General features: G+C 40.5%; 1 long non-coding RNA gene across 16 annotated transcripts in view; it reads left to right on the top strand.

Moving 5' to 3' along the window:
• The window catches only part of LOC141422604 (uncharacterized), a 182,860-nt gene that overhangs the window by 9,240 nt on the left and 152,825 nt on the right, over positions 1 to 20,795 (top strand). For 13 of the 16 annotated variants that reach the window (XR_012447287.1, XR_012447305.1, XR_012447295.1 and 10 more), the window contains exons 2-4: positions 10,932 to 11,034; positions 11,607 to 11,682; positions 19,666 to 19,743. This is a non-coding gene — a long non-coding RNA (uncharacterized lncRNA). Of the gene's footprint in view, positions 1 to 10,931; positions 11,130 to 11,606; positions 11,683 to 14,307; positions 19,744 to 20,795 lie in introns of those variants that run through there. The other 3 variants (XR_012447297.1, XR_012447289.1, XR_012447307.1) reach the window with 3 other exon arrangements.

Genomic DNA, 20,795 nt, shown 5'->3' with positions numbered 1-20,795 from the left:
ACTGGTCTTCATGTCTGTTTTTGTGCCAGTACCATGCTGTTTTTATTGTTACTGCTTTGTAATATAGTTTGAAGTCAGGTATTGTGATACCTCCTGCATTGTTCTTTTGACTGAATATTGCCTTGGCTATTCGTGGCCTCTTGTGTTTCCATACAAATTTCACGGTAGATTTTTCGATATCTTTAATGAATGTCATTGGAATTTTGATGGGAATTGCATTAAACATGTAGATTACTTTTGAGAGTATAGACATTTTTACTATGTTGATTCTACCAATCCATGAGCATAGGAGATCTCTCCACTTTCTACAGTCTTCCTCAATCTCTTTCTTCAGAAGTTTATAGTTTTCCTTGTAGAGGTCATTCACATCTTTTGTTAGGTTTACACCTAGGTATTTGATTTTTTTTGAAGCTATTGTATTGAGAGTACTTTTATCCAGTACTCTGGATACAAGTCCTTTGTTAAAAAGATTATCTTCCATTTAATTGACTTTGCACCTTTGTGAACAATCAATTGGTCATGTTTGTGTGGGTTTATTTCTGGATTTTTTGTTCTTTTCCATTAACCTGTGTATCTATCTTTCACTAGTACCACATTGTTTTGATTACCATAGCTTTCCAGCAATTCTTAGAGCTTTCCAACTTTGTTCTTTTTTCTGAGCTATTTGGATATTCCGCTTTCTTTGACTTCCTGTAAAAATTTTAGGCTTATGTACATCTTTAAAAAATATGTAGGGATTTGGATTTTAGTTGTGTTACATCTATAGGTCAGTTTGAAGGAAACTGATACCTTTTTTGGGAGGAGAGGGGAGGATGGAGATTAAATCCAGGGCCTCTTGCATGTTCAGTACACATTGCAATCTTAACTACATCAAGTCTCAGTCTGTGAGTACAGCATGTTTTTCATGAATATTTAGGTTGTCTTTTTGTTTCTCACCATTTTGTAGTATTCATCATATGATACCTGGTTTGTTAGATTTACATCTAGTATTTTTGGAGCAATTATATATTTTTTCCTTAATTTTAGTTTCTAAATATTCATTACCAATAATTGTGAAGAAATGTAGTTAGTTGGTTTGGGGGTGTTAACCTTACTGCAACCTTGCTAAACTGACTTATTAGTTCTAGAAGGTTTTTATAGGATTCATGGGATTTCCACATAGAAAACTATGTTGTTTGTGAACAGGGACAGTTTTTTTCCTCCTCTCCAATCTGTATGACTTTTATTAATTTTTAAGCCCTATTTCATGATAGGACATCTTGTGCAGTGTTGATCAGGAGGGGGGAGATGGACATCCCTGTCTTGTCCTCATTTTATGGAGAAGGAAACATTTCACATTAAATGTGTTCATTATAGGCTTTTCCGCAGGTGTGTATAGTAGTTTGTTTTTCATTACTACAATGAAATACCTGAAGCGAGCTAACTTTATAAAGAAAAGGCGTTTATTTAATTCAGAGTTCTGGATACAAAGTCCAAGAGCAGGAGACCCCATTGTTTTGGCTTGTGGTGAGAGTTAATGACATCATGGCAGGATGCTTGTGAGAGCAAGAGATCATAGCACCAACTGGAATACAGAGACACTGGGGTTTCACAGTCTATTCCAAGGGCATAACCCCAACACAGGAACACTTGGGGGGACCCACTGAGAAGGCCATGTGCTTCGTTAGGTTAAGAGTTTCTAGTTCTCATTTATTCAGTGCTCTTATTGAATTACTGAATTTTGTCAGATTTTTTGCATCAATTGATAGGATTATGACACAAATTACATTTATCAGTTTTTAAATATTGCATCTCCAGGATAAATCACATGTGGCTATGGTATATAATTCTTTATTACTATATTCAATGTGATAGCAATTTGTACCTGTGTTCATGAGAGCTATTGAGTCATGATTCCTTGATTCATAAGGATATTTCTTTTCTTATACTTTATGTGGTTTCAGTATTAGAGTAATGCTCATCTCACAGAATATGTTCGGAAGCATTCTTTCTTCAATTTTCTGGTGTAGTTATCATGTTATTTCTTCTTTAAATCTTTCATACAATTTGGTAAGGAAACAGTTTAGGGTTGCAGTTTTGTTTTGTTTTTGTTTTTTTTTTTTGGTGGTTTGGGGTGTGAACTCAGGGCCTCATGCTTTCAAGGCAGGCACTCTTTGCAGATTTAAGAAAGACTTTTAGGCACAATTAAATTAATAGATACAGGATTATTTAAGTTTTCTATTTAGTTTTGGTAGTTTTTGGCAACCAAAGAATCGATGCATCTGGGTTGTCAAGTTGTGTGTACAAAGATATTTATACCATAACTTTATGATCCTTTTAATGTCTATGGGGTTTGTAGTGATAACCTTCACTTTCATTCCTAGTATTTGTTTTGATAATTTTTCTCTATGAACTTCCTATTTTCAATTTCATTGTTTTCTGCTCTAGTTTTGTCACTTCTTTTATTCTGCATGCTTTAGGTTTGTGGGTTTTTTTTTTTTTCCTTTCTAGTTTCCTAAGGTTGAAACTCAGATTATTGCTACTAGAGCTTTCTTCTTTTCTAATATATCCATTCAGTGCTATAAATGACCCTCTACACTCTGCTTTTAATGTATCCCTCAAAATTTGATACGTTACCTTTTCATTTTTATTTAATTCAAAACATTTAAAAATGTCTCGAGACATTTTTGACCCACGTGTTATTTAGTTGTGTTGTTTAATCTCAAAATATTTTCTGCTTTTTAGCCATCTGTGCTATTAATTTCTAATTTAATTTCAGTGTCACCTGAGAGCAACCCCCCTAATAGGATTTCTTTCCCTTGCTCTTCCCCTGCCTCCACACCTTGGTGTGTAGCCCAAAGGTGCACACCACCACTGCCAACCCAACTTTCTTTGGATTAGCATGGGTATTGTGTAACTTTCTCTATGCCTTTTTCTTTTGGCATTTCAATTTGGGAGGATTCTATCAATATATCTTATAGCTCACTGATTCCTTCCTTGGACATGTCCAATTTGTGATCGCATAAGACATTTTTCATTTTGGTTAAAATGTTTTTAATTTTTAGTGTTTCCTTCTGATTCATTCTTTTATAACAGGTACTTAGAAACCACTTTTGCTAAAAAGCATTGACTCCTCTTTTGAGCCCACAAGTAACTAAAAGCAGAACTTCTGCATCTGTCTTCTTTGCTCTGAACCATTCTTTCCAGCAGTCACCTTGGGTTCCAGGAACCACAGGACTGATGGATAAACATCTTGTGACAAGAATGGAATCTACCCCCAGGCACTGATGATTTTCCTAAGGTGACAAATTCCCCCCCCCACCCCCCCACCCCCGCCGTGACCAATTCTGACAACCCCCCCCACCCCGCACCACCACCTGGCCACACCTTTGACCTGGACTGCTTGATTGTACACACCTTTTGCCCCCTGCCCCAATTCTTCCTCTAGTTAAACCTAAAGTTCATGTCAGTTCCCCGAAGATGGGCTGAAGTGCTTACTTTCCCACGTGCATTAAATATACCTCTTTTTCTCTGCCCTTCATCACTACTCATCTCTTTAATTGATGTATTGGGGGGAGTGGGCAGATCTGACATGTTAGAACCCCTGGAGTCAGGCACTTGGCCTGGGACTCTGGTTTCAGTGAGTTTTGATCTCTCTGCTTATATTTCTTGTGTGTTCTTGCATGTCATGTCCTTAGGTGATAGGGACTGAAGTGATTAGGCTTTTACTGTGAAGATTTATGTTAATCCTACCGGGAGCTGGCCTGTGTTTAATGTTTGCTAAATCTGCAGGTGTCTGAGGCTCCTAGTTTCCTTTTTTCTTCTTGTCTTTGGGCTACCCTAAGAACTCCTTCTTAAATGGAGTCTGGTGGCAGCTCTCTTGGCGGTAGTCCTCTTACACTTTAACTCTGTTGATAAGGCAGTATGAGGGAAGGAAGATTATATTCTCTAATGGTATGATTACAACTCAGTAGTTTAGCGGCTCCTGAGCTGTGACCTTCGGGAGAGTTTCTTAACTTTTTTTTTCCTGTTGCCTTATCTGAGACCAGAAGGCTAGAGGGGCTGGAGTTGGCTAATTGCCATTCCTCCAGATGGGATAAGACTCAGATAAACTAGTTTCCCTTAGAAAGCAGGTCTTTGCTATGGAGAACCCTCTGAGTGTTTTTCAAAATTGTTCCCTTCCCCTGCCTGCAGCCTCGGTGAGGTTGTTGGAGATAAAAACCCATGAAAGTGTGAACACCCCTAATGAGTGGCGTGGGCAGCTTAAACCAGAAGTTCTGCTGTTTAAATTTTAAGTTTGGAGATTTCCCAGTTATCTTTCTCTTATGATTTCTGATTTATAAGACTTGAGTTCTTTCAAATGTATCAGAGTTTATGACCCTGAATATGGTTTATTTTGGTGAATGTTCCTCAGGAAGAATTTGTTGACTGAAATACTCTAGATTATTGATGGATGATGGTTTTCAGGTCTGTGTTCTTACTGACTTCATTTGTTCTATTGATTACCAAGAGAGAAGTTTTGAACTCTCTACCAATAATTGTGGATTGCCTCTTTTTCGTTTTATTGACTTTCATTTTCAGAAATTGTGAAGCTTTATGTTTTAGATGCGTACTGATATAAGATGGCTGTTACATTAGTGACCTTTTATCATTTGCATGAACTGTGAAGATTGTAAGATTTCACCGGACTTTCAAGCTTTCCAGTTAACTTGCCATAGTTTCATAGGTGCTGGAAAAAGACACAAGTGGTCTGGGACAAGTCAGGACTTTATCACTCACTAGAGTAGTTGGCACAGTAACAGCATTTGTACCAGTTTCTTGAGTTCCCTCCCAAAAAATAATGAGAAGAGGACCAGATGGCACTGCCCATGCATTGTGTGAGGGGATCCCTGAGACTAGGGAGCCCAAACATTTACACCAGACAGTAAGCCTTCTTGACCTTTGCCTGAAGGGAGACATTACTGAATTGAAAATAAACCTGCCCTTTGCTCTGGATAGAAGGACTGTTTCTATTTCCAATGCTGTTGACTATATAAACAACCTTGAGAAGATACTCCGGGTCCAAGGTGTTGTTGCCTCTGCTCACAAGATGTTTAGAAATTAAAGGGCCTTTGGAGAAGTATCTTTCAACAATTATGTCCCTTTTCATTCTTGGTAATTTTTCTTGCTCTGAAATCTATTTTGATATTAACATAGTATTTTAGCTATATCTATACTTGAGGGAAAAACTCAAGGGAGGAATTATTTGTTTTGGGTCACAGTTCAAGAAATTTCAGACCATAGTCTTTGGCTCTGTTGATTCTGGGCCCCTGGTGAGGCAGAACATCATGGTGGCAGGAACATGTGGCAGAGGCTGCTCACCTTATGGTGAACAGGAAGCAGAGAGTGGAAGGGATCTGGGACCAGGTATAACCTTCAAAAGTTTGCTCCCAGTGACTTAATTCCTCCAGTTAGACTCTACCTCCTACTTTCTACCAGCTCTCAAAATAGCACCACCAACTGGGGACCAAGTATTCAACACCTGAGCCTATGGGTTCATTTCAAACTAACACATAACCACTTGAACTTTTCTTGGCTAGTGTTATGTGACATCTATTCACAATCCTTTGTTTTTAACATGCCTATCTCACTGTATGTAAGGTGGGTTGTATATGTGTGTGAGTGCATGTGTATATCCATGTGAGTGTGTTGTTTGGTAGACAGCATATAGTTTAGTCTTTAAAAAATTCTAGCCTGAAAATCTCTGTCTTTTAATTGGTGTATTTAGATCAGGGGTCATCAAAAAATACCTGTGAGTCAAATTGGTCAGCTGCCTATTTTGTAATAAAGTGTAATTAAAGCATAGTCATGCTCATTTGTTTATGTAGGCTGTTTTCTGCTACAAAAGCAGAGTTGAGAATAGTCAAAGCAGAGACCACATGGCTGACAAGTCCCAAAATATTTACTATCTGACCCTCTACAGAAAACAATTCATGATTGCTGTTTATATATCATTTATATTTAAATGATATGTTTGGATTTAGGGTCATAAATTTTTATTCTTTCTATTTATTCCTCTGTTCTTAATTTTTTATTTCCCCTTTCTTACCTAGTTTTGGACTGTGTGAACATTTCTTAGTATTCCCTCTTAATTTAACCATTGAGTTTCATTCTACCTCTTTGTATGTGTTTTTAGTGATTGCTCTAGGCATTATAATGAGTAACATCTCATAGTCTATTTAGGACTAACATTTTATCACTTCAAATATAATATTGTAATTAGAGAAAAATTCAGAAATGTCCTTAACTTAATTACAAGGGCCAGAGGATGAAGGTGGAATGGGGATATGAGAAGTAAATCAGGTAACAGCTATGGCCCCAAATCAACAAAAGACTTGAAATCTTGACTTACGTCACATTATGGTCATTTATATATACCCCAATAGTATATAAACATCCCAGACTGTTACCTTAACCAGTCCAGGAACAATAACTACATCTTCTATGTACTGCTCTCCATCCCAAAGCTTTGCCTATTCCATGTCATCCTGCCCTTCTTATTTATAGCCAATGAATGGTCAATATGAATAATTTGTTGTCATTTTTTATTATTAAAAATGCTCTCAGTTCCAGCCCAGTGAACATTTTTCTAACTGGTACCTTGCTTTGCTTCTGGTAGTTTGTGGGAACTTGTCTGAGGACCTGGTTCTTTTACTGGCTGGCTTCTGCAGTGGGTCAATAAACCCTTTCAAAGATCCCTTGGTCTCAAAAATTTTGGTTTCACAGTAAAAACCTTACCACAGTACACCCCCCTTTATTCTTCCTTCTTTCTGTTGGAGTATCTCTCTGTTCATTTAGGCCTCCTTTATGTTTTACAATTTTCAGCATAGAGATTAGATTTGTTCCTAAGTATTTTTAGTGGTATTATAAATGGTTATTAATTTTTTTCATTTTTAATTTTTTGTTATTGGTATATGGAATACAAGTGAATTTCTGTATTGAACTTACAGTCTGTGACTTTGATGAATTTTTATTAATTCTGATTATGACTTATTTTACATTTCCTACGTCTATAACCATGTCGTTGGGTCTGGAGACCTAAGGCAGATGAGTGGGTATCCCATCCCTGCATGGAGAGCACTGCATTCCTGCTTCCTGAGGAGGAGTTGTAAACCTGCATTCCTGTACCCTGAAGAGGAGATGCAAGGTCTGATAGATCTGCCACAGGGCTGATGAGCAAAATGCTCTCAAGATTGTTTCCCCTCCTCCAACAAGGGGCAAACAGACCAGTTCACCTAAGAAAGCCCACGAATCCACTGCCAATGAAAAGAGCCCACCTAACCCTTACCCAAACCCGGAGTTAAAACATCCATAACAACTCCAGCCTTCACCTGAGCAGCGAGCTACTGGTATCTGGGCTCCACTGCATGCTCTAGCTGCAGCCTTTCCTTTCTCTCTAATAAATCCTACTTCCTCTACCAGCTTTGGCTTATAAGTCAATCAACTGCCTCATGAGCCAGTTCTCTGGCCTGTGAAGGCAAGGACCCTCCACACAGGCCCGCAACACTTCAAACCAGCCCGTAAAAATGTCATCTGCAAGTAAGTACAGCTTTACTTCTTCCTGTCAAATCATTATACCTTTGTTTTGTAGGGCAGGAAAAATTGCTTTCTTCTACCCTTCTAGGTCTGTGACTGGTCTGAGAATTAACATAAAACGGATTAACAGGAGAAACACTATTTTAATTATGTAGTTATGCATGGCAGTCCCACAAAAATATGAGACACAGGAAGTAGACAGATGCTTGAGGCTTATGTGTCATCCTGAGCTCCAGAACAGAATAGGGCATTGTGGTTCTGGGGGGATGGTAGAGCAAGTTAGAGCAAATGTAAGGTGAATCAAGGTTGCCTGGTTAAGCAGGTAGGGTCTTTCAGGGGAGAAAATTTGACCCAGAGTAGCTCTCTTCCTGTTGTAAGTACTTTTACTAAGGAAAACTTATGCTTTATTTTATTAATTTATTTTTTGGCAGTATTGGGTTTGAACTTAGGGTATTGTGCTTACTAGGCAAGTGCTCTACCACTTGAGCCACACCTCCAGCCCTTTTTGTTTTATTTTTCAGGTAGGATATCTCAGTTTTTGTCTGGGGCCAGCTTCAGTCCTATTCTTCTATCTCTGCCTCCCTAGTAGCTGGGATTAGAGACAAGCACCAACATGCCCAGCCCATACTCTATTTAATTAATTAATTTTGAAGGAGAGGGTCTCACTTGCTGTAAGGTCAGCACAATCTGGGCATTTTGAAGACAGCATGTTCTGAATCCCTTCACTTTTTTTCTGCTTACTGCACTGTCTGGGGTTCCAGTACAGCATTGAAAGGAATTAGTGTGTGGACACTCTCCAAAGAACTTGGAAGGATGAGGGAGATTCCTCGCCACTGCATTTTAAAAATTCAATGCTGTGTTTTGTTTAGTATTGTCTGACACAGGCTCTTTGAGGGACGGAGGATTCCTTACTTACTTCCAAAGATGTCAACTTGAATCTTTTGAAGACTCTAAGGAGCCACGAGGTAGACAGATGCACCTAACCTCTATGTACCTTTGCATATCAGCAATAGGCATTCCTTTGGTCAGACCACTAAAACAGGAGCTCTTTCGTCTGGAATGTTGACCTGGCCATGTCTTAGGGTACAGCGGGTTGAGTGTGAACTAGATTTCTACTTCTCTGTCCCCTTGGCTGGACCTGTGGTGCACACATTGTATGCTATTGGGGGAAGAAGTTTGGCCAGAGAACCAAAGAACCCAGTGAAGCTGCCCTAGGGAAGCAGGTCCCAGGGCCTCAAGATTATCTCTGAAGAACAGAGGACCAATCTTTGGATGTGTCACAGGATTTCTGACTGAAATCATGGATCGAAATCACTGATAGGCACTGACATTGCATTCCACATCATTTCTGAAATGATTTCAAATCCCAATATTAGGAAAGAGAGGTAGAGGGTTACCATCACTCCTGTCTTTTGTCTCTCTGATGTTCTCTTGTCCTCACTGTTATTTCTCATCTGCCCCTCAAACATCCAGGGCATTCAGAGGTCAAGAGGGCATGACCTGTTTTTGGAGGGTGAAGTGTGAGAAGCACTCCCTGCCCACTGCAGGCAGCCCTCTATCCTTACCCTCCAATGCCCTTGCCCAGACTCTCCACCTGGGGGCATGCATTCTTTCCTGGTTTCTGTTTGTTTTGTTCCATTGTTGTTATCAAAGGCTTTAAAATATTGTCTGCAATAAAATGTAAATGACCCTAGAAGGAAAAACACATTAAGTTATTATCAGCTTTTACCACTGGCCTGTGACTTCATTAGCTCCTTTTTATGTATTTATCACTCCACTTTCTAGTGACCCAGCCCAGTTCTGTTGGCAGAACAGGTAGAAAGGTATGAAGGAAAGAAACACTGCCAAGGGAGTTTCTTCATCTGCAAAACAAGTGCAGACTGAATTTTCTTTTCCAGTTGCTACATCCAGGATCCAGCAATATCTGCAGAATGGTGGGAGGAAGGCAGGTGAAAGTTAAGCCCTGCTTTAATCACAAGGGTGCTGTCTGCTTCCCACCATGCCTTCTGCTCAGGAAGGGGCAACAAGCTTCTTGGGACTCCTCACCTGCAGGGCTCTGCTCCATGGAGATTTCCCACCTTTCTGCTCTCTCTAAAGCCTTGCTGGAGCGAGTTAGCGTGGGGCAGGGTGTTGGTGTAATGGGAGCACTTGTCAGGTGGGATTGCAGACCCTCCTCCTCCGTGTTCTGCAACACCCCGGGCCTAGTGCTAGCCTTGTATATTCACGTCAGTATTGCACCTGGCTGTTGACTCGAGTTGTTCTTTTACACTAGGCTCTGCGCTTTTGGAGGGCAGACACTATTCCTTTTATCTGTCTTTTAACTCTCTAGCTCTTTGCATAGGGCAGGCCATGTAGTAAGTGTTAATTCAATGTTTGGTGAATGAATGAATGAGAAAGTAGTAGGAGAGTGAATCGAATTTCCCCAGATTTACATGTCAGCACCATCTTTGATTCTTCTTTTATTTGAACCCTTCACATCCAGTTAGACACTATAATACAATGATTTTTATTTCATAATATTTTTTATAGCCCCCCCCCATAAGTCCTTTCTCTCCTGCCTAAAACCTAATTTCCTCATCACCCTATCTTATCTGCCCTGCACAGGTGTGTCTTTCTCAGTTATGATTTCAACTTAACACTGAGGTGCTTGGAAGCGTGAAGTTGACTAGACCTCACATCCTAGATAAAAATCTGAATTAGCATGCTCTTCAATCCCTGCTCTTCCGTCTGTCCTTTCAGAAGTGTGCCTTGAGTGTCTACAATAGCTCCTGGGAGAAGATTCTATATAAAAGTCCCTGTGCAAGCCAGATGAATTTCAACCTATTCGTGCCTCCAAGCCCTTATGCAAGTTATGTCTCTCCCTGTCCTAACTGCTTGCATCTCTCTAGAACTTGATCAGCCCACCTCTCACAGGGAAGCTACTGGAGTCATCCTAGGCCTCTTGAAATATTCTCTTTGGTTACCTCAACCTCAGCCACAAGCTGAGTGTCGAATAGGGTCTGACTGATGTTGACATGATTTTTTGGCGACAGCTATGGGCCGTCTGGAGCAGTCACAGGATGGTGGGGATGGGGATTGGCCAAGGCTGCAGCAGAGGCTCAGAGTGGCAGGGTAGATGAGAGCTTGTGTGGAATGAACTGAGGATGTATGACACACTTTTTATTCTATCATTCAAATGTCTGTGCTGGGCTGGAAGCATGGCTTAAGTGGTAGAGCACCTGCCTAGCATCATGAGACCCTGAGTTCAAATCCCAGCACCACCAAAAAAAAAAAAATCTGTGCAGCAGTTGGTTCTATTTGCAAATAATCTATAGCTAGATACTCTGTATAGATTCTGAGCCTCCTTGGGGCTCTGATCACTGTCTACTTGTTTTCAGACACAGCATGAAGAGTCTGCGGAGCCTTTCCTGGGAACGGAGTTGCAAGGGAAGAGGGCCTGGGAAACCAAGGCCTAGGAAGCAGAGGGCCTTGTAGCTTGAGGTACCACATTCCTCTCCACAGCTCTTCCCGGGCCAGCCTGTGTGCCGTGCTGGAGAGCCCAACACCCTCTGCTCACGCAGGGGCCAGTGCACAGTGTACGTTTTCTCTCAGTTCCTGATTAATCACTTTTTTTTTCAAGAAAAAAGATTCCTACAAACTCATGTTACTTGCACAGTCTTAAAGGTGATAAACTATCCAGTATCATCATGGACCAGGCCAGGTCTGAAATCTGAAGCCACTCCAATCAACTAAGATCCAAGATCAAAACTAAACAGGCTGAGTCTGGGGTTTTTGAGTACTGTGCACTTCCTGCTATGCTATGTGGTTTAAGTACTGTAAAACACAAACAAAGCAGCCTCCTTTTCTTACTGCAAAAGAACACACGTTGGTTGTAAAAAAAAAAAAAAAAGTAGAAAATACAACTCCTCCCTCCCTCTCTCCCTCCTCTTCCTTCTTCTCTCACTCTTCCTCTCCTAGAACCAAAATTTTGCAGGTGGCTCTAGGAGAGCTTCTGGTCACCCATCTTTTTTTTTTTTTTGTCTTTTCTTTTTTGGTGCTGGGATCGAACCCAGGGCCTCGTGCATGCTAGGCAAGCGCTCTACCACCGAGCTACATCCCAGCCCCTGGTCACCCATCTTGATTTTACAGGTAAGACAGGAAGAAGGTAAGCATAAATTTTTGGAGGGAGGGATACATTCAGTCCACAACACTACCTCAAAATATAAAATATTTCCAACACTGTAGACATTTCCCTCATGCTCCTTTTGCAGTCAATAGTCACTGCTTACACTAACCACCACACTGCTCTGCCTTCTACAAACACATGAAAGTAAACATTGTTTTGACTTTTACCAACATGTACTCTTTTAACTTATTTTTATTTTTTAAATTCTGAGACAGGGTCTCACTATGTAGCCCAGGCTAGCCTTGAACATGCTACATAGCCGAGGCTGAACTTCATTGGTGATCCTCCTGCTTCCACTTGCAGAGTGCTGAGATTATAGGCATGCACCACCAAGCCCGGCTCTCATATACTCTTTTATATTTGGCATCTTTTGCTAAAAATAGTATGAATGATATCTGTTATCCATGTTATTTGTTGATATTTTGAAAATATAGGGCTGGGTGTGGTGGCTCATGTCTGTAATTCCAGCAATTGGGTAGCTGAGACAGGAGAATTGCAAGTTCAAAGCCAGCCTGGACTACATAGTGAATAGTGGGTATGTCTCAAACCCTCCCCACCCCCAACTTTTTGGAAAATATTATTTTATCAATTTTTAATTTTTACCAAAAGTGGACTCCTGTTGTACACATTGTTTATAAATGGTCTTTTAACTTACTATATTGGTAACATTTTCCCATGCGATTAGTGTTCTTCTTAGCCTTTTTAAAAGTTTATATAATGTTCTGTTTTATGCATGTGACATAGTTTAATTGACCAGCCATTAGTTGTTTAACATAAAGGAATTCCCTTTTTTAAAAATTACAGAGAAGTAATTCACTGAACAGTCCCACAATTAAGTCTTTGTGCACATTCTCCTTTATTCCTTTAGAATAGTCCCTCAGAAGTAGAGCCACTGGGTCAAATTGATAGTACATTTGTAAAGCTTTGTTATCAAGAAAGGGTGTGCAAATTTTATATTAGTAGCATAATGAAAGGGAACATCTCTACTTCAAAGTTTTACTATCACTGAATCTTTGCTAGTATTATAGGTGAAATGTATCTTTAAAAACTTGTAGAAATAAATGAAAAACTTGAAAAAAATTGTCTTACTATAAATTGCATTTCTTCAGTTACAAATTTGGTTAAACCCTTTTACATATATTTATTAATTACTTCATGATGCTGGTGACAGAGAAACAACAGCTGAAGATAGCAGAAACCACTCTTCCTGTTTTTAGGAGAAAGCTTTGACAAGGGGAATTATTGTCTTAGAAAGCACTGGAAGGTAGAGGAGTAGGATCCACACTGGCCTTCCAAGAGTGACCATAGAACACCCGGTGATTCAGGAAAGCTGTGGTTCTTGTCCCAGTCAGCTTCCCTCAAGATACTGGGCAGCTGCTGCCCCCACTGCTGGCCCTCGAGGCACACTGGATTTGCTAGAGCTGCACAGGAAAACCATCAGCCTGGCCTGCTCCCAAGATACATCCTGCTATGGACTGGACTGGATCTTCTGCTACTTCTACCACCAGAGCAGAGAGACAAAAATGAAAATCACCTAAGTTCAAAATACCTAGAAAATGCTAGGTTAAAGGTAACAGATGTTATTCTAAATACTTATAGGAGATCAGAAGAAGTCAAGGACATTCCCAGGGGTCACAAATGGAAAGAGACTGGATTTATTAGCCAGTGTTTGGATGGCGTGTTGGCCTGGTAGGTGATACAGAGGAGGACTCATGCACACTAATGAGGTGACCTGAGAAGTCCACATGGGGCCAAGACACTTGCAGGGCTGGGTCCTCAGGGAAAGAATGGACTGAATTAAAGAAAAAAAAATCTGATCTTTAGCAGAGAGAAATAACAAGGAAGCTTGCCTTTGTCTGAGCTCAGGGTGGCTAAGAAAAGTAGCTTCTTTGGGGTTGGGTTTGAATCTACACTGAGTGGTTTGAGGAATTAGTTTAAAGAACCTGAGTTGATAGCACTTCTGGATATGTGACAGATCCTCTGGTGGGACATACTCTCAATCTATGCCTTATAGGATCCCCATACATAAGCTGTAGGTCACTTAAAACAAAACAAAAACAAAAACAAAAAACCAAGCCATAATAAATTAGAATCTGCAAGAACTTGTTAGAACTTAGGAATTTAGTAAATGTAGAATGTAAAACAAATATTCTTAACATGTTTGGTTACATTTAAAACCACACACAAAAAAGGAAAAGAGATACTGTAAAATATCATGTACACACCAACAAGAACACAAATTATTAAGTATACAGTTCAATAGATTTTCAAAACACCTGCCTAACAAGCACCAAACACCAAATCTCCAGTCCCAAGCTTCCTTCTTGTCTTCACCCATGATGTCTGTTAGGGGCAACCACTGTCCTAACTTCTCATAGCATAGATTTGTTTTAGGAAGATTTTATTTTATTTATTTATTTTTATTTCTTTTATTCATATGTGCATACAATGTTTGGGTCATTTCTCCCCCCTTCCCCCCCATCCTCTCCCTTTCTCCCCTCCCCCTCTCTTTCCCCCCCCACCCCCTCACTACCAGGCAGAAACTATTTTGCCCTTATCTCTAATTTTGTTGAAGAGAGAGTATAAGCAATAATAGGAAGGACCAAGGCTTTTTGCTAGTTGAGATAAGGATAGCTATACAGGGAGTTTACTCACATTGCTTTCCTGTACATATGTGTACATTCTAAATTAATTCTTCTTGAATTAACCTCTAAGAAGTAAGAAATATAACCATTTTTTTTAAATGGCAACAAAGCTTTAAGTGGTTTTAATAGTAGATCTGACATGGATAGGGAAAGAAAGAATTAAATATAGGATTAGTTGGATAACAGCTGAAAATACTTTCCAGAACAGAGTACAGAGACACAATGATATTAAAAATGTCAGTAGTTAAGTGACATGGAAGATGGGATGTGAACATGCTTCTAATAAAAATCCCATTAGCAGAGAGTAATAGAGGGAACTAGTGAAAGGTGGTTTTCAACAAGATGTTTTGCTGACTCTGAAAAACGTGAGAAAGTATAAATAAAATACTCACCTTCTGGGTGATTCTGATGCACAACATTTGACAACTACTGAATTCAGTGTTGGTGAAACACTGGAGAAACAACTAAATTAAATCCCTCAATCAATTAAAAATAAGGTAGATGTCATGAGTGAGCTATGTCAGAAACACAGGCAGACATGTCTGAGTCTTTCCACAGTGTCAGAATTTGTTGAATAACAATATATTCACAAGGTATGTCCATTTCATTGACTTTAACTCACCAAGTGCTTGTGATTTCACCTGGTATTCATGGCCATTGGCAATTACAGGTTTTTTATTCCAATCTTAATTACTAATATGAATTTTCAGATCACACATTATACTTCACACAATTATGTATTGGTTACAGAATGGTTGAGAAAGGGCTAAAGCAGTTGCAGGTTTCCAGAAGGGTCCTTACTGAAGGCAAGAGCAGAGAGCTGACACCTATTCACTGCAAGCAGTTAGATAAGATACCGACATAGCAAATCCAGTCACAGAGCTGTTCACACATAAGACTGCTAAAGCCCAGAGCTGGTTCATGGCTTCTGGGTCCAGATGAATAGCATTTCAAGCAGCAATTCAAATGGGCCTCATCCAGCTGGGGGATGGTGCTTAGTGGAAGCCTCAGGGACAGAATTGGAGTCCATCACCTATTGACTGTGTGATGCATGCATTGGGGGTGGGTCTGGTGATGGTCAGTGGGTGCCACCACACCCCAGTGTTAGGTGCTTCTCCTTTTATGTGGTTCAGGTGAGGGGGTTGCATCATTTGTTGGTCTAGCATGTTCAGTAAGCTCACAGGCCTGGCTTTTTTGATATGGTTTTCATATGCCCATATATCTATTTAATTGCTGATTTAATTTGATAAGTTTATAGGTGATAATATTTTATTTGCATAAATAAGTTATTTGTCAGCCTGCCTCATGGCTGGTGCTGGACAGATGGTGGTTGTTTACTTGTACAAACAAGATGTAGAGTCATTCTTCCTCCACATTTGCACTTGAAATGGAGCAAACTGCTGTTTTATAAAATGGTGTCACTCAGACTAAAACACAGCCTGAAAATTACTGCTGTATACAATATGGAGGAACTCAGAGCAGGGCAGAGCCTGATGTGCAAAATAAATAAGCAGGGTAAAAGAAAGAACAAAACAGGAGATACTTCTTTATTATTATTATATCAATAATAATAATGAATGTTGGTAGACCAAACTTGCCTCTGAAAAGACAAAGATTTTCAGGTTGATCTATGACAAATCTATTTGCTGTTTAAAAGAGGTAGCGAAAGGTTGAAAGTAAAAGGATGAGAAAACACATACCAGGCAAATAGGAAAACTCAGTTCCATAAAGTAGTCAATCAATCAATTTACACATCTACAAATTTAATTCAATTCTAATTAAAATATCAATGGGTTTTCTTGAATCTTGAAAAGCTAACTTTATAATTCTGTAGAAAAGCAACTGCTTTTGAAGAAGCGGTAGATTTGGGATTATCATACCAGGTCTAAAGTATTTATTATAATGGTCTAACAATTCATAGTGATACTGGTGATGATGTAGACAAAGAGATGAATGGTTTGGACTATAAAGCAAAGAAAAATACCCATGTATGTGTGGAAATGGTGAACATCAGAGAGGCATGAAAGGTTAAGGTGGAAAGGATGGTGTCCAGCCAACTGGTTATTCATTTGGGAAAAAATAAGACTGAGTCTTCATATTGTAAGCAAAAGTCAATTCCAGGGTGGATTAAATCAGAAAAGGAAAAACAGAAACTTTCACCTTTTATAAGTAAATGCTATGACCTCAAGTTATGGAAATAATTCTTAAAAGTCATAAAAAGCATTTATAACAAGAATAAAATTGCTAACTTGTTGTTATTGAATTTAAAATCTGTGCACCAAAAGACAAAATTAAAGAGTAATGAGGCATTGACTCTGAGAAGGTACGTGTAACACATTTTACTCACACATACTTGTAGCAGTATCCAAAATATATGAAGACTTAATATAAAAAGACAAACAACCTAATAGAAAAGACAGTTTGCCAAAAGAAAAGAGAAAATGTTAAAATAACAAGATAATTATATCATCAGTAAAATGAACATTAAAACTACAGTGAAGTATTTTTCATCAGATTGGCAAAAGTTCAAAATTTGACAACCATTGATTTACATATGAAGCAATTTACACTAATTAGAGTATAAAGTGGTAGGAACTTGGAGAATAATTTAAAAATGCCTGATAAAGTTGAAAATATATGCTCAATAAGATCCAGTGATTCCTCTTTAGGTATGAACTTGTATCAGTGAGCTTTTCCTCACTACAGTGAAGTACCTGAGGCAGGTAACTCATAAAGAAAAGAGGTCTGTTTAGTTCTCAGCTTTTGAGGCTGAGAGCCCAAAAACATAGTCTAGGCTATGTGAAGGGCCCATGGCAGATGGCAGGAGCACGTGTGGTGGAAGATCATATGGCGAGGCAGGAAGCAGAGAGAAAGCATGAGAGGAGCACTTGCTCCTTTTATAACAACCCTCTCAGAAGAACTGCCAAAGGGACACAAAGTACCTCATGCCTCCAGTGACTTAAGGACCCCTCAGTAGGCCCCTCCTCTTAAAGCTTCTGCCACATCTCAATACTGCTATCCTGAGAACCAAGCCTCATGTCCCTTGGCTGTTGGGGGTACCCAAATCCTATCTAAGCCACAGCAGCCTCCTCGACAAACTCATTTTGTCCTTGTGCAAAATGCCAAGCACTGAAATGGTGAGTTTACAAAATAGAATTTATTATGAGTCAGCCCAAACCTGAGAAGATGGAGAGCAAGTTTCAAATCCACTCTCTAAGGATATAGGGTTCAGGAATATTTATGAGATAAAGATGTAGGGTGGTGGCTGGGCACCAGTGGCTCACGCTTGTAATCCTAGATTACAGACAGATCAGGAGGATCTTGGTTCGAAGCCAGCCTGGGCAAATAGTTCACTAGATCCTATCTTGAAAATACCCAACATACATGCAAAAAAAAAAATGGCTGGAGTAGTAGAGCGCCTGCCAGGGGTCCCACTTCTCAGGACCTAGGGCTGACAGCTCTCTGAGTAGAGTGCTCTGAGCTTTGACAAAGGCCTACATGGGTCTATCTTCCCCTCTACGTACCCCACCATGCGGGGAGTTGATCAGATGCCTGAGCAGCTCTGGATGGGCCAAGCCGGGGTTCCAGGAAGGACTGTGAGCAGACTGCCTCTGTTAGCTGGTGGCAGAGCACAAGGTCTGGATTCCAGAATGGTGTTGTGGCCAACTCAAATTGTTTATATAGAGAGGGAGCCCCACTGAAAATATTTTTCTAGGCCTTCACACACCTTTGGGCAAGCCCTGCAGTGAAAGCTATACAGCACACTGTTGTTAATATCTAAATAGTGCTTAGCTATACTTCGTAAGTAATAAAAGAAGTCTGTGGGAATGAGAACACTTAGGAGTTGCTGCTGCAGGTAGTTGGGTTGGAAAAATTAGATTAGGGTTAGACTTGTTCTGGGAACAGTTTCAGGAATGTTTTATTTCTTCAGATGAAGTTTTACCTTTTATGCCTTTGTGTATGTTTGAGTAAGGAGGCCACTTAATTCCTTGTTGACTTTGGAGGGCTTGCGCTGGGGGTTGCCTGGGTGGCCCACACATCTCCCATCTTCCCAGTGCCCGGTGTGTCCTGGCCTGAGAGGGTCCCCTCCTGGAGTGTCGCCTGGATCTCAGCCAGTAAGTTGTGAGCAGATACTGGTGTGATTCATCTCCTTAACAGCAAAACTCTCATACGGGAAGAAAAAAATTCCATGGTAAAAGTCACCCCAAATCCTGTGTCTTGGACAAGTCTGGTTAAACTCAATCATAGAAAACTTTCTTGCTTTGATATGACTCTTAAGTATTTAAATGTGGACGTTCTCCTCTGGTGATTCTTGTTTCCTGCACTAATGAGACATGATAAGGAGACCTGAAGGGGGAAGGAATCTCTTGTGATAAATAAACTATCTTGGGAAATGGGTCCCTTGCTAAGTTCCTTCTGGAAGTGAGACCTGCCTCCATGACAAACATTTTCTTGTACGTGCAGTTTCAGTTCCATGCCAAACCCGTTCTGCCACATGCTTTTGTCCCTTTCCTGGGACTGATTTGTATCAGCTTGCCAGGAGTTAAACCCCATTTGATTCTTTTGTTACTTAAAATCCTCCTTCTTTTGAAAGCCTTTGAGTAGATGGAAAAATTAACATCTAAAAAGATCTAGGCAGCAACAGAACCCAGGAAGGGGGAGAGGTGTGTGACCAACTGTCGGCATAGGCCTTCCTGTGATCAGCTTGCTTGGAGAAGGGTTTGCAGGTGGGATAAGTGTACCCAGGGAAGGGGAGGTACCAGGCTGGGGCAGTGGTGTCCCAGGCCCCCTCCTGAAACCCGCCCCCCTCATGCCCCACAATTCTCACGGCCAGCAGTGGATTAGAGAGCCTGCTCCCTCCTTGGTAATTCATCCTTTCTGTACCTCAGTTCAAAGCTCATGTTAGCAAGCATTCAAAACGAATAGGGAAGCCTGCTTTAGTTACTTTCACTTCTCTAAATTTTTGGTTTCTTCTCAGGTGTAAGATAGTCTTCAACGCACATTTTCAGTTCATCCTCGTTCTGTAAAATATTAGATGCTAGACACTGTAGGGGAAAACTGACTTTGGGCATCACATTCACAGTGTTTGATTAGTCAGGACTTATTTTCATATTCAAATCCACTGCCAGGAAGTGCCCACTGTTGTTTTTTGCCCTAGATTCTCTTCCAATTTTTTTTTTTTTGGTGGTACTGGGATTTGAAATCAAGGCCTCACGCTTGCTAGGCAGGCACTCTTACTGTGTGTGCCACTCTGCCAGCCCTAGATTTTCTTTACCTCTTTTGTTTCCTTGGTCTTTCCAGCTCTGTGGACTTCCTTGAAGAGATGAGGGCTGTGAGGATTGGGGAGAGAAAGAAGAGAAAGAGAAAGAAAGAACGGAAGTAAGTAGTACCTTTTTCTGGCAATTTATCATATCTTGACTTCTGATCATGGCCTTTCTTGTTTTTAACCCCGCAGGAAAAATCTGAGCATATATTTTTTTAAGGATAGATCCTTAAAGAGAGAGAGAGAAAGAGAGTGTCCAGTGGGGGCGGGGGGTGTGGAGAGGAGAAAAGGAATTCAATTCTGTTTTCCCTGACTTCCTTGTACTATGGATATCTATAATGCTGGTGCCCAAAACTGTGAAGTGGTGTAGTTGGAGAGAGGGAAGTCAGCCTTTTGCAGGGACCCTGGAAGGGAGACTGCTGTTGATTTTTGTCAAGAATGACTATTTTCTAAAAACAAACAAACAAGCTTTAGGTCAAGGATCTGGGGAGTTGGAAGTGTAAATATGAAGGGTTTCCAGGGCAGAGCTGCACTGCTCACATGGTGCACTGTGCAGAATGTTTTCAGAGCGTGGTGAATGAAGTTTGTGGCAGACCAGCCACCCTAAGTGATGCTTACAGGACATACTTTGTCCCTTCAGGGGGTTGCCACACATGGCTGACCAGATTATACTTGCAAATGTACTTTCAGCAGTTGGCAGGCAGGAAAGGGACTTCAGATGTACGAACAGTGTAGCCTTTGTTCTGGTGACACTGCAAAGCTCTGGAGAAGAGGCATTTTGGGGATGGATGGTCCATGTCACACAGGGGACATTGCACTGGGCTCCTGGGGGCTTTTAACATTCTGTTTTGGCCTGACAGTGAAACTGCATGTTGAAGGGGTTTGTTAACCTTGACTTTTATTCCACAGCCCAACTTCGTGGCAGTTTTCCACTGTCTCCCTGTCTATACTTCCTGGCCTGCCCTTCATTCTTCACCACCCTACAATGTGACTTGGGTCCTCAGTCTCCAGTGAGATGGTCCCTCCACTGCCATCCTTCTGTCCCTTCTGAGGCTCAGTTTTCTACCCTCCCATAGCCGGAGCTCACTGCTTCTGCTGGCACCATGGCTTTTCCTGCTCTCTGACTTCTAATTTCCTTGTATCCTTTGTCCTTTCCTGTGCATTAGGA

The sequence above is a fragment of the Castor canadensis genome, chromosome 1 (genome assembly GCF_047511655.1).
Source record: "Castor canadensis chromosome 1, mCasCan1.hap1v2, whole genome shotgun sequence".
Lineage (NCBI taxonomy): Eukaryota > Metazoa > Chordata > Mammalia > Rodentia > Castoridae > Castor > Castor canadensis.
This window is presented reverse-complemented; position numbering and strand designations above follow the sequence as displayed.